This window comes from Melozone crissalis, unplaced genomic scaffold, assembly GCF_028551555.1.
Source record: "Melozone crissalis strain CALT ecotype California unplaced genomic scaffold, PUWL_Pcris_2 ptg000097l_1, whole genome shotgun sequence".
NCBI classification, from domain to species: domain Eukaryota; kingdom Metazoa; phylum Chordata; class Aves; order Passeriformes; family Passerellidae; genus Melozone; species Melozone crissalis.
The window spans coordinates 199,614-214,197 of NW_026535874.1; positions in this window are offsets into that span (position 1 = coordinate 199,614).

The window sequence follows — 14,584 nt, forward strand, 5'->3', positions numbered from 1 at the left end:
GCACAGGAGTGTCCAGGGCTCTTTTGGCTTTGATCCTTTTGCTTGGAATAAACCCTTCCTTGTGGAACTTCAAGACAGAGATCCTCCTCCTTTCTCCTCTGCCGTGTCCCGTTGGTGGCTTGTCTCTTGTGGCATAGAGCAAGAGGCTCTGAGGGTTCTGCCTGTGGTCAGTGCCCACCCTGGGGCAGTTCTGAGGGTTCTGCCTGTGGTCAATGCCCACCATTGGGCAGTTCTGGTTCTGAGGGTTCGGCCTGTGGTCAATGCTCACCCTGGGGCAGTTCTGACGGTTCTGCCTCTGGTCAATGCCCACCCTGGGGCAGTTCCCCACTCCTGGCGTGGGGCCGCAGTTCTCAGAGCCAGCCCGGGCCCGGGCTCCCAGGGCCGCCATGAACTGCCCAGCACCTGCTGGGCCACACTTTGCCCTCAACCTCCTTCTGTAAAGCTGAACTCATTGTGGTCAAGTCAGATTTCCTCTGCATGGATGTCTTTGCAGTCAGATGAGAAATTGGCCTCATAATTTGAATGCAGTGGTGCATGGAGCTGTAGTCTAATGTTTTAATGTAGCTGACCTGTGCCCTGATAGCAAGGTGTGTTTAACAAATCTGGTATTGCCAGAAGGCTTTTGTTACTCTGAGACTGTGCTCTACACATGGAGCAGCAGAAGAATGAAGGCCAAATCCTCCCTCAGGAACTGGAGGATATCACCCGTGGGTAATGAGCTTTTGTAAGGAAGCATTGACTGTTCTTCTCTTCCACCAGGTGACCCTGTGCTCCAACAGGGTGATGGAGTTCTACCGGAGGTTGCTGGTGGACCTGGAGGGTATTGGCAAGGGAGTGGCAGCCCTGATCATCACAGCCAGGTACCAGCCCTTGCCTGGCCTCCTGCAGGCACTGCCTTGCCCAGGCTGTGCTGGCTGCAGCTGCCAAGGAGAAGTGCTGCTGAATGCCCTCATGTTGTGCCAGCTGGACACGAGAACAGCAGCGCTTGGGCAGCAGCCTGTGGTGAAAAGCACGTTTGCTCACAGCCCAGCATGGTCCTGGGCCCTCTTCTAAAGGCACCAGGAATGATATCATTGATTGGCCTTGTTTTTGGTGCTTGAGGTGGAACAAATTTCCTGAGGGCCTCCTCTCCTTCAGGCTGCAAGAGGTGGAGTTGTGCTGGTTGTGAGCACCGTGCATTGGTTTGGGCCACACCAAGCAGCTGCTGAGAGTCAGGCTCTGGCTCTGTCCATGAGGGCACGTGGCAGGGAGGAAGTGGCTCCCAGCAAGAGTGGGGAGGGCAAGGTCTGACAAGGGGAAAGCAGCCCTTGATGTGGCAGGTCAGCTCCAGTTTTTGTCCTTCCCTCTGCTTCCCATTTTGAGCTTTAATGTCGTCAGAGTTGAGAGCAAAAGTCGTTGTTGCTGCAGCAGAATTCCATGCTGCTGTGCTGCTGTGGGTGTCAGTGTGATGGCCAGAGGGATGCAGCTCCCTGGTGCTGTTCCCTGTGCCAGGCAGAGCCATCCAGGCAGTGCCTGGGCTGCCATTGTGTACAGCAGGTGGAGCTGGGGCCAGGCAGTGCCTGGAGCTGTGCAGTGAAGGAGCCAGGGAGCTGCAGGGCCTGGCAGGGGCTGATCAGCCCCTCTGTGGGGCAGCTGCTGTCTCGTGCCCTCCAGGGCTGGGGCAAAGAGCTGAGTTCTCAGGCAGGGCAACAGCACCATGGCAGAGAATGGAGTCATTTTTACTGAGACCCTGGAGTTGTGTGTTCCTTGAGCCTTAGGGAGCACTGATCCTTGTTGGCAAGGCTCCCCCAGAGCTCGTGGGTCACTGGCACTGTTCCAGGAGTCCTTGCAAGCCTTCTTGGGTAAAGCAGGGGCTGAGGCAGCTGTGGGGCAAAGTGCTCTGCCTGGGGCACTTGGCAGCCTCTGGGTGCTGCCTCTCAGGGTTTGCCCCTCCTTGACAAGACATGTTGGAGTGGGAAGAGGTAGAAGGCAATTTATCCCTGTAGGGCTCTTCAATGTGCATTTGACAGTGACCAATGTGTTCTGCTCCATTTCACAATCTTTGGGGGTAGGCATTCTCCATTCTCTCAGTATCTCTGATTGTCCTGGGGTCATCTCTTTGCCCAGATGTCTCGTTCCTGAGCTCCAAGTGTCCTCCCCAGTGCTGCTGTGTGATGAGTGCCACCTGAAGGTGCCCTATGAGAGGAAGATCCTCATTAGGAATCCCAGCCACCTTCCTGGCTGCTACGGGCCTATTCCCCAGGTTTGGCATCACATCCACCTCCTCCTGTCAAATATTCCTGAGGAGATTATTAAGGGAACAAAGGGTTTGGATAAGACCTTGCTGCTTTCTATTCAGTCTTAAAGATCTGCTGAGAACAGGATCCTACCCAACTGTAAACTTGAGGAGGCAGTTTAAGCTCCTGAAAAAACAGTTGATGTTCTAGTCGTCAGGGTGTTTTCCTGTGGGAGATCTTAGAGGGTTGTGAAAAGCTGCTGCACCCACAGACACCTGTGCCTGTGCTGGCAGCCGCCTTGCAGGATGCCCTGGGAGTGCTGAACCTACAATACTTGCATCTTGTTTGTGCCTTTGACCTTTGTCCTGGGGAGTTTTAAAGGTGTGTGTAAGTTGCTGTTGTGGTGGATGTTAAGGAGCCTAAAGTTTCTTGAGAAGTCCCTCTGAATCTGCGTTTCATTGTGTCCCTTCCAGAAACGCAAGGAGGACTCTGCTGTGCTCTACTCCAGCCCCAAGGCCTGTGGGATTGTGCAGCCCCAGAGCACAGCAGAGATCCCAGTTTTGGTGGCAGTGCAGGCCCTGGGCAATCATCGCAGCAACGTTCTCATCGGCGTGTTCGGGGATGAGAGAAACCCCCTGGTGAGGGCAAGGGGATATGTGAGCCTGTGTGCAGCTGCTCCTGGCAGGGTGCACAGGGACAGGGATTGTGCCGGGGAAAACAGGCACAGGCTGCTGGGGAGAAGGACAGGAGGGATGGGGGGCACAAACAGCTCCTGCCTTAGAGGTGGGAATCTCAGTGTCTGACACCAAATGGAGTTGGGCTAAGCTGGAATCCAGGGGCATTTGAGTTCATTATTCTTTCAAATGCTGTTAACTTTGGAAACATCTGTTTGAAAATGTCATCTCTCTGAGTGCAAAAGAGGATGTCAGAAGACTTGTGGGAACCTTGAGCTTTCTGTAAAAGAAAGGAAAGCTGGCATTTGAAGAGTGTTTGCAAGGACTGAAACTTCAATTAAAACATATGGAAATGGCAATGCCAAATTCCCTGGATGGCACCAAACATCTGAACCCGGGCCATCGTGCCACTGCCTGTAAATCAGTGAACAGGAAGGAAAGGCAATGCAGGCAGTGCCAGGGAGCCTGAAGTTTGACCAAACAGTTGCTTTGAACTATCAGGCTGCTTCCCTTAAAGAGGAGGGTTTCTCCCCACCAGAAGAACCAGTTGTTTAACTGTCAGGCTGGTCTTACCTAGAGATTTCTTGCAAAGATAAAAGCTTTGGGCCAATAATTTTTAGTTTGAAAGGTTCTCTTACCTTAATCCTTTTCAATTTGGAGGTGAACATGTAATTTTCTTTTTCCCCAAAAGCCCAGCATTTCAGCTGGAGAGTGGTAGCTGTCCCTAAAGAAAAAACTTGAGCAGGGTTGAGCTGTTGAAGCTTTTTTAGGTTTGTCTGTTGTGGTTTGTTTCGGGTTTTTTAAAATCTTTCTTGCTTGCTTCCTGGAACAGAGAGCACAATTACGGAGCTCAGGACGGCTGGCAGAAATCTCCCCAAGCCCAAGGCTGGCAGAGCTTGGCAGGATCCCAGCACCACAGCCTGTGTATGTATGTATGTATGGATGGATAGACGGATGGATGGATGGATGGATGGATGGATGGATGGGAATGTGACCTGAGTTGCCTGGGAGTGTTGTAAAATGTCAACCAACCCCCCAGCGGTTTCAGGGGATCATTCCTGATAAATCCCCCGTGGAGCCGCAGAGTTTCTGGCCTTGGGCACTGGGTGGGCTGTGCTGGCTGGGCACTGGCTGGGTCTGCCCCTTGGTGTCTCAAATCTCACCTTTTTGCTGCCTTCTCTGTCTTTTCCTCTCCCACTGTGCTTTTTGCATCCCCACCAGGTGTTAATGCCTGTCCTCTGTAGTTGCTCAATGCAAGCAGGTACAGCTGCTGCAGCACCTCAGTGCCATCCCTGGGCTGCCTTTAGAACAGACCTGCCCCAGCCTGGATTGGGAAGGGCTGGATCAAACCATTTCTCAGTTCAACGTGCCAGCACCCACCCAGGGGCTGCATCCTGGCCAGGAGCTGCTCGTGCAGGTGTCCCTCCCTCCTTCCCACTGCAGGTCCCTGGTCATAGTTATTTATTTTCCAGAGATGAGCTCCACCCACCTAAATTCAAACCCCAGCCACCGAAGGAGAGGAGAACCAGTCTGGATTGCCCGGCAACTCGATGGAGGCACTTCAGGACTGGAAAGGAGGAGTCAGCCAGAGCCCTGAAAGAAGTGCAGGATTTTACCCACTCTTCAGGAGCAGAGGTAGATTTTCTTGTACACCTACTGCTTGCTTTGCCTCCCCAGCCTGCCAGCACCAAGTCCTGCTCAAGCTGAGCTCCCTTTTTGCTGCCCTGCTGTGCTGTGCCCTGACAGTGGGCTGGGCAGCAGGGCCAGTGGCTGGACATGGGCTGAGGGGGAGGGAGAAATAGGAGAGTTTTCCTTGGAGAAGCTGGCTCAGATCCTACAGGCCTGTGCTGAGTGTGGGATTTTTTGCCTTGTTTCCTTCCCAATGTAAGATGAGGCTTTTCTCTGCATCATCATGGTAACACCTCCAGCTTCCCTCCCAGAGCAAGCTGGGATGATCCTGATCTCCATGGAGTCTCTTCCCAAAGCAGCCAGACTCCCTGTTTGCAGGGCTCTGCTTTCACCCAGAGCTGCTATTGCACTGCTGGCCCTGGAGCTGTCTGACAAAGGGAGACTTTGCAGAGGGGCTGTCTCTTCTTCCCAGCATAAAAAATGGCTTGTTTTTTGGGTGCCAGCACCAACTCCTGAGCTCCCTCACCTGCCTCGAGGCTTGGAGGGATTCAGGTGCTCCCTGGACATGGCGCACACTGCCCTGGGAGCAGAGAAGGCAAGAGGGAATCTGTCTCCCTTGCCCATTGTCAGTGTGGCAAGCAGGGCTGGAGCTGCCAGTGCCACTGGGGGCCCTCAGCATTGGCCACAGAGAGGCCTCCCATCCCTGCAGGCCCATCACAAAGTGCTGCTGGAGCAGCTGCTTGTTGGAGAGGCCGTGCAGGACACGTTGCAGGGCTGCCCAAGGACGCTGTGCAGCACCTGTGGAGGGCACTGCTCCCCCTGGAACTCCTCAGGTGCTCCACAGGAAATTTTTGCAGGAGCTTTTGCTGTAGCACCTTGAGAAAGAAGCATTTAAATCAGAGAGAGAGGGGAAGAGCCTCAGGAGTCAGATGAGCTGGGCTGGACTCCTTCCCTCAGCTCCAAGAGCTCTCACTCTGAGTCTCCTCCTTTTCTAAAAGCAGGTAGTTTTAAAACTTTTTAAAGGCAAGTTGTGCATCAGAGAGAATTTCTACTGCCAGGAGACATCCTAGTTCACTTTCATGTAATGTACTAATTAATGCATTGAGCTGTGAGTATGGGAGAAGATTTTCCCCATGGTCCCTGCACTGGTCAATGGCATGGATGAAGGATGAGGTGAGGGTGATTCTGGCAGTGTTTGGGGAATAGGCCCTTCTGGCTACAGCTGCACTTTGCTCCAAGATGCTCCATTGGATCCATTTCCATGCTCAACACCTAAATCTCTCCTGTCTTCCATCCAGGCTTTCAATATCCTGCCACTGGCAGGTGTGCTGCAGCCAGGAGAGAGCCAGCAGGTCTCCTCCACCTTCTCTGGCCACCTCAACACCATCTGCAATGTCCCGGAGCTGTGCCACATGGAGGCAGGCTCCACCTCCGAGGTGCTGGTGCCCAGGGAGGCCTCACGTGTCAGCACCTCCCTAAACCCCCAGGAGATCAGCTGTGGCTCTCAGGCCCCTCTCAGGGACAGGTGAGTCAGCCTTCCATGGGTTCCTGCTCTGCCATGGGTTCTTGTCCCTGCAGGGCTTCCCTGCTCCAAGGCCTCTGAGCTCAGAGGAGCTGCAGAGCAAAGGCCAGCAGCAACACAGGGATGGCCACTCTGAGCTCCCTGGCTGCCAAGAGAGGAAGGACCTTCTTCTGTTGAGACAGAACATCTTCTTCTCTATTTGAGTGCTGAGCCCTCCTGGCTTAGCTGCTGTCTGCGGGGAGCTGGGCTCTGGGCTTGCCTTGGCACCGCATCTAGAGGTGTCTTGAAGTCCATGGTGTTGAGTGGCATCTTCTTCATCATTTGCCTTCTTCACCAGAACAGTGGGATTGTGGTATGGGCAGGCGTGGGGCACAGAGCAAACCTTGCTTTGGGTCCTGCTCCTGCCACAGATGAAGTCCTTGCACTGCTGATCTGCCAGGGTTCTCCTTATGGTGGCAGAGCAGCCAGAAAAGCTCCTGTCCTTTAAGCTCCCCTGCAGCTGCAGCCATAGGCAAGCACAGGAGAAGCTCAGCTCCAGCAAGGCAGCCCAGCTCAGGACACACAGGCCAAGTGTGGAGCTGGGAGTGGAGGTGCTTAAAGCAAGCCTGTGCATCAGGACTTCTTCAGGCCAGAGTGAAGTTGGTTTCATGGGGAGGAGACGGACGAGGCTGCTTCCAATGGTTTCCATGGCAGCCAGTACTGGTTTGCTTGGTGCTTGGTCCCAGCTGGGTTCCAGCAGGAAATCTGCCTGACACGAGCCTGTCTTGCAGGAGAGGAGTTCCTGCAGCCTTTGCTTTCTGACTGATAGGATTGTTCTCATGAAGGAGCAGACTAGGAGTCGTTAAAACCAAAGATCACGGACAGAGACTCTCTAACTAATTAAAGTTAGACAGTGGGATGTTTATTAACACCGGCGGGCGGCACCAGAGCCGTCCCTAAAAGGCATGCCCGCGTTGTCCAAGGTTCTTTGCCCTCTCTTTATTTCCCAAGATCTCACATAAAATACATCTGCACAACCCCAGCACCTCCCATCCCTGCTCTGTATTCAAATGAGGTCATTGGTCCTTCACTCCTGTGCAATTCTTCCCTTGAATTGGGTTGGTGGTCTCGAATTGGGTCAGTGGTCTTAAGGGATGAAGTCAGGAATGTCTTCATCAGGTCTCTGTGACCCTCTGGCACCATCCAAGGTCCCCTGCTTAGTGATTGATTGACATCAAGCCCAGGTGCTAACCATTGTTCTACTGGTTTCAAGATGTTCTTATAACAGTTCACTTCCTCCACTTCCTTCTAGAAAGAAGCTCCTAATGGTAAACAATAGAACAATCAGCTCTAGCTTAAGCATCTCATAATCATTAACCTATGGTCTGCCTATCTAACCTACATCCTGATCAATGGGAATTGCTTCTAACCCTCAGCTGAAATCTGAACTCTTTAAAATCATGCTTCAGCTATGCCCAGGGAGAAGGGGGCTGAATGAGCTGAGTAAGAACTGTAGGAGGGCTAAGCAGATGTCAGCAATCTGTGCTCTGCTTTAAACTGGGAAGCCAAGAGACAAAGGGCGTTTCCAGGCACCAGTGCAGAGAGCTGCTGGATCCGCCTTTGGCAGGGGCTGGAGGGGTCTGGCTGTGCCTTCAGAGGGAGCTGGCACAGTCAACACCTTATGATGGCAAAGCTCAGGTTTGGCTGGTCCTGGAGGTCCCCTTCCACCCATGCCCTCACTTGGGATGTTCCCAACCTCTGTGGGTTGAGGAGAATTCACGGAAATGGCCTCAGGGTCAAGGAATGAAGTGCAGGGCCAGCCAGGACTAGCGAGCCCAAGGTTCTGGTGGGACTCTCAGCCATGTTTTCTGTTTTGTCTGCAGAAGGGAGCTGAAGGAGCCAGCTCAAAAGCTTGAGCAGGAGGAGGCAAAAGCCTTAGAGGAGGAAGAGAGGAGGAAGGAGGAAGAGAGGCAGAAGAAGGGAAAGAAGAGTGTCTCTGTTGGCAAGCAACCTCCAATATCAGTAAAGGGGAAAACCAAGACCCGAGAGAATAAGGAAACCAAAATCCCAAAAAAGGAAACGAAAATCCCAGAGAGGAAGGAAATCAAAATCCCAGAGAAGAAGGAAAGCAAAGCATCAGAAGGGAAGAAAATCAAAGCATCAGAGAAGAAGGACACCAAAGTATCAGAGAGGAAGGAAACCAAAATCTCAGAGAAGAAGGAAGACAAAGACCCAAAGAAGGCGGAACCCAAAGCTCCAAAGAAGGGACAACCCAAAGCTGTCAAGAAAGGGGGAACTGAAATCCCAAAGGACTAAGCTAAGATGGAGAACTCTTTAGTCTTTATTCATACAACTCATTTTACACACTTTAACAGACCTTGTGTGCACCTTTAGTTTGTTCAAAGATTTCTTATCAGTTAGTTGATTATTGGTTAATAAAATAGATTTTACTTGTGCATCAAATCTCTCTATTGTATTGTTTACCTCTTCACTGATTCTCATAGGACAAATTACTTGTTATTGCAGGTGCATTTGTTTTTCACCCTCAGAATAGAATGGTCACAAAGTCTCATTCTCAAAATAGCTTCACATGGGAACTTGTAATTGCTTAGTTGCACACAGAAGAGATGATAGGCCAGCTATTGATATGGCTGAACAAGGCTTCATTTCAAAAGGCTTTTCTTTTATCATTATTCTACCTGTCTATGACATCTCCCGTGGTGTCCTTGGACCCACATTGTCACAACTGACCCACGGTTCCATGAGGTTCCCCAGTGTCACCATGGTCACTGTCAGAGGCTGGATGCGATCAATGTCCTGAGACACCCTGGGATGAGCTGTCAATCAGTCACACAGTGGGTTCAGTGCTAACCCAGCCCTGATTGCCTGTGTGATCAGAAATCCCACCTGGGGGAGGCTCACAAGGGCCCGGGGGCTTAAAAACATAGAGCACAAGGTGAGCCCCTGGTATGGACTCCACCTTCTCCTGGGGTTTGTGTCGCACCCACACTGGAACCCTAGGAGCTGTTAGTCATATGTGTGTCTTTCTATAGAGCTTCTGTCTTTCTGTCTCTCTCTCTTTCTTCTCCTTCTAATGCTCTTTATATGGAACATTTTTGGATACCCTAACAGCTTGCGTGTTTTAATGTTTCCAGGATAAATGGGCTAAGTTAATGAAGTTATTGCTATGATAAGTGTTTTATGTGTAATTTGATGTTGCGTTAAATCCTCTCCCAAAGTTCTTGATTTTTTGCACTTTGCCAGTAGAATTTTGTGTCATTTTGACCTCTTACGAATATCTGCTTGGTGTTTTTCCTGTGCACCAAACTCGAGTAAAGGTGGCAGATGAATTGGTGAGTTGGCACGCAAACCCCAAACGGAGCTCCGGGTGCGTGGAGGATAGGGGCAGTGTGAGTCGCACACAATCCCTGGAGTGCGGGGACACGGGTCCCTACCAGGGTTTAGGGTGCCCCGAGTACAGCAGCAGCACTGAGTAGAGCCAAGAGGGCCCCAGTGCCCAGGGTGGAACGGTGGTGCTGGGGGTTCAGTGTGCCGCGGTTCAGGTAGAAACCATAAACCCACTGGAGGCCCCTTGGGGTCACAGGGCAGGGCAGGGCTGTGCTTACAGGGCAGGGCAAGGCTGGACCTGCCCCTTCCTCCCCCACACACACACAAAATGTTTAGAGCAGACGATCTCCTCCAGTCTGTCACAACAGGCAGTGTTGGAGGTGAAATCCCAATTGTGGCCATGGGCACCTGGCTGAGAAAGACAGTTCTTTTCCATGGGAAGGAAAGCACAGAGCCTCAAGGTTTGGAAGCCAAGTGAGAGCCTCAGCAGGCCAAGGCCAGCTAGACTTGTCAGTAATTGCAGAGTTTGGATTTAGGGAATTTTGGAGGTGGAAACCCAATCTCAGCCATGGGCACCTGGAGAAGCAGGACAGTTCTTTCCTTAGGAAGGAGAGCATGGAGCCTTTCCCAACGTTTTGGGGACGGATGAGAGGTGACCCTTGTGAAACCACTGCCTGCCAGACTTGTCCTGGCAATATTCCTATTGGAAGAATCCCTGGATATAAGGACCTTTGGAGGTGAAATCCCAATTCTGGCCATGGGTGCCTGGAGCAGAAGGACAGTTCTTTTCCATTGGGAAGGAAAACACAGAGCCTGAGTGTTTCAGCAGCAGATGAGAAGTGACACTCAACGTGCAAAGGTCAGTTGGACCAGTCAGGCCTCTATGGGAGGCCAAAGCAGGCAGACTTGTTCTGTGTTCCCTTGGTTTTGTGGGGCTCTATATTGTCACAATGGTGCCTTGGATCCATGGGGCCCCGCAGTGTCATCATGGTGACTTGATTCCATGGGTTCCAGCAGTGTCACAATGGCCCCTTGATTACAAGAAGACTTGCAGTGTCACACTGGCCCCTAGGTTCCATTGGGTCCCACAATGTCACAGTGGCCCCTAGGTGTCATAAGGCCCTGCAGTGTCACAATGGTCCCAAGGATTCCATGAGCCCTTGCAGTGTCACAATGATCTCTGTGGCTCCCCAGGCCCCACAATGTCACAGGACTCCTCTGTTCCATGAGGTCTGGAATGTCACAATGGACCTTTGGACCCTGGGGTTTTGCTGTGTCACAATGGTCTCCTTTGGCTCCACAGTGTCACTATGGACCACTGATGACAGGAGGCCACTCTGTGTCACCCTGGAGCTTTGGTTCCATGCAGCCCTGCAGTGTCACAATGGTCTCCTTTGGTTGCCCAATGTCACAATGGACCACTGATGGCAGGAGGCCCTGCAGTGTCACAATGGACCTTTGGTTCCATGCAGCCCTGCAGTGTCACAAAGGCCTCTTGGTTTCATGAGGCTCCACAATATCACAATGGTCCTCCCAGGATCACAATGGTCTCACTGATTCCATGAGGCCTCACAGCGTCACAATGGTCTCCATGTTTCCATGAGTCCCCTAAGTGTCACAATGGTCTCTGTGTTTCCATGGTGCCCCTCAGTGTCACCATGGCCCCTTGGTTCCATAACACCCCAAAGTGTCCAAATGGTCTCCATGGTTCCATGCAGCCCCACGCTGTCACAATGGCCCCTTGTTTTTGATGAGGCCTCAGTGTCACAATGATCCCTACATTCCATGGAGCCACACAGCATCAGTACAGTCCCCTTGGATCCATGAGGCCCAGCAATGTCACAATGCTCTCCATGATTCCATGAGGCCCCACAGTGTCACAATGGTCCCTTGTTGTCACAGGGTCCCACAGTGTCACAATGGTCCCTTGGTGCCACAGGGCCCCACAGTGTTACAATGGTCCCTTGGTTCCATGGCCCTGTGCTGCTGCATTCCCCCCTCCCCTTCTCAGGCCGCCCTGCCAGCTGAGAAATGCTCCTTGGGCCTCGGCCTTGGCCAACAGCCCCTGGGCTCAGCTCCTCTGCAGCTCATCACAAACACTGCTCCAGCCACTGCTGCTGCCCAACCAGCTCCTGGTTCCTTTAGCAGAACTGTTTTTGTTCCCTCAGTGGCACAACATCCCTGTTCTCACACTGCCAAAGAAAGCTGTTGATGCCAAGTATATCCAGGATGAACCATTGCTGGGACTGAAGCCCCTCTCTTGGGGCCCTGCAAACAGCGCTCCAAAAGGAGCCCTTGGAGCTCTCCTGGGCCAGCGACTCCCTCTGGGTGGGGCCTTTCCCAGCTGGGAACTCTCCCGTTTGCTGCACTCGGGGATCCTGAACAATGACAGAGCCTGGGCCGATCCCCCCACTCTTCGAGGCTCAGCACTCTGCCCACTGGGAAGATGCCAAAGCATCCTCAGTGAGCATTCCGTGCCCTCAGGGGAATTGCTCACAGGTGCCTTGCACTGACTCTTGGTGTCTGTGTGCACACACGAGTGCCTGTGCTGGGGAAATGTGGCAGAAATGCTGCTCTCTGAGGAGTTTGAGCACCTTGGATAGCTGAGTCAGTCAGGCCTGTAGGAAAGGTTAAATCACAAGGCCTAAGTGAAGTTAATTGCTGCTAAGAGTTGTTCTTTTGCTAAGGTGTTCTTTTGCTAAGTTGCTACCTTTAGTGTAAGTTATAAACTAAGCAAAATATTGTAAAGTTTTATTCCTTTGTAAAATTGCAAAGTCAAAAGCTTTTATTTAGGTTGAATGCTGTTACGCTCTGCTCTTTTGCTAAATTGTGAAGTTGAAAGTATCAGTTAAGGTTAAGATATAAGTTAAGTCCTGTTAAGTTTGAGCTCTGTTAAGCTTTTAGGCCATATTCCTTTGATCCTTGCCCTCACTGTCCTTGTGTCACACACACACACAGAGGGACAGTTCTGGGTTAATTTCTGGTTTGATTGCCTGGATTCTGTTTGGTTTTGTTGTTGCTTTGTTTCCCTGGTGTGCCTGAAGAGTCCAGTCAGGAGCAGAGCGACTCTTGCCAAGGAACTTTGTGCTGCTGTTGGTTAATATTAAATCTGGTTTTTGCTGCTCCCTTGCTGGGGATTATTTCAGCGCTCTCAAGCCCTCGTTCGTAACAGGGTGAAGGAGCCCTGGCCCAGGCTCTGGCTCTGGGGGACACAGGGACCCTGCCGGGAGGTCCCTGTCCCCCTGTGCCACCCCCAGGGTCCCGGCCCCCCCGTCCCTGTGTCAGGCTCGGGGGTCGATCTCGTGGAACACCATCTGGGGGAGGCTGCGGGGCCGGGGGCAGGGGGACCCGGGGGGACAGGGGACCCCGCTGTGCACGAGCAGGGTTGGACTGCTCTGGGGGAAACTGTGAGGGGAGCCGGGGCAGAGTGACCTTCCCAGTGACCTCACACAGCCTCTGTGATGTCCCACAGCCCCCGTGATGTCACACTGACCCTGTGATGTCACACAGCCATCTGTGATGTCACACAGCCCTTGTGATGTCACACTGACCCTGTGATGTCACAGTGTCCCTGTGATGTCACAGAACCAACTCTATGTCCCCTTGTGATGTCATACTGCAGTGCTGTGATGCCACAGAAGTCTGATGTCACAAAGTCACCCTGTGATGTCACGATCTGTTCTGTGATGTCACAGCCTTCTCTGTGATGTTACACAGCTATCCGGTGATGTCACAACCCACTCCCTGATGCCACAGAGCCACCCTCTCTCATGGCAGACTCTGCGCTATGGCTTCACATCCTACTCTGGGATGTCACAGCTAGCTCTGGGATGTTACAGCCAGCTCTGTGATGTCACCATCCCCTCAGTGATGTCACAGAACCCTCAAGAACTCAGTTCTGTTGAAACCCTGAAGTTTCTTGTACTTTGAAGAGATCCCTGTCAGGGACACAACTGAGAAAGTGTCCCCAGGTTCCAGCTAGAACAGAACCCTGCAGGCAGTGATGCCAGGTGGGGACAAGCAAGGGAAAGCTGTCTCTGGTGCTCCCCACAAGCCCCACATTGGCTGGAGATTGTGCCTGTGAGACTGAGAGTGAGTGATTGAGTGGCAGAGAGCTCCCAGGGGTTTGGGCGTCTGATTTTCTGTTCCTGTGGGTGTGCATTCCCTCTTCCACTGGGGGCAGCTACGGGAAATACTCATTCCCAAGCTGAAAAAGATGTTTTTGTTAAGTTTTGGAGAGTTTTAAATTTAGAGGGGAGTTATATTTCTGAAGGGAGTTTAAAAGGGATTGTTCATGGTTATTTGAGGAGCTTCCTGATATCTCTGTTGATTCTGTCTATCAGTTATCATTTTGGGATGCTGTCGGGGAAAAGTTTTATATTTTACAAACACAAGGGGTTTTAAAAGTTGGGAAATTTTATCTGTTGTTTCATTCAATTTATAGGATCATTTAAGGAGTTCATGGTTCCAACCCTTTTCCCTGGTTTATTCAACCCGCCCTTCACGATCCCGAACCCAGGTTCCCTGAGAACAGGATGGGAGATGGCGCCCGCCCTTTGGCACAAACAAGCCATCTGCTGTCTGCCATCTCCCCTCCTTTTCTGTCCTCTCCTCAGGGTGGTAGTGGCCATACTGCCTTGAGATATTCCCTCACCCACATTCCTTCATTCCCTAGTTCTAATCCTCCTTCCTATAAATCACAAGATGGCAATACTCCTGTTAGAGAGACCGCCATTTTAGATTCCCTCCCACCTTCATCCCCATTTCCCACCTTTGCTTCAGGTGCCTCCTCTGTGACGGGTCTCACCTTAATGTTGAATTCCACCGCTGCATTGGGTCCCTCCCCTGTCATCAGAAAGCTCCTCCCGGGTGCAGGCTCCACCTCTCCACTTCCAGACCCCTTCTCCAGTCCAGCTTCTTCCAGTTCCCACATCACTGGAACCGGACATGGGGCCAACTGGAAGGAAGCCATTTTGGCTACCAAAGGCCTTCAACGCCAGGCATTGCCGGTCAACAGAAAGGCCTGCGCCTGTGCCAGCAGACCTGCCTCCTCTACAGAGGAAAAGAGTGATAGCTTATCTGAGAGTGAGGATGAGCCCAAGGATTCTTGGCAGAGGATGCGGAGAAAAGCTGCAAAGGAGGGGGACCGGGAGGTGATATCCAAGATTCAGGTGGTGTGCAGTATCAGCAGGGGCCAAAACCTAAATGGGAATCCA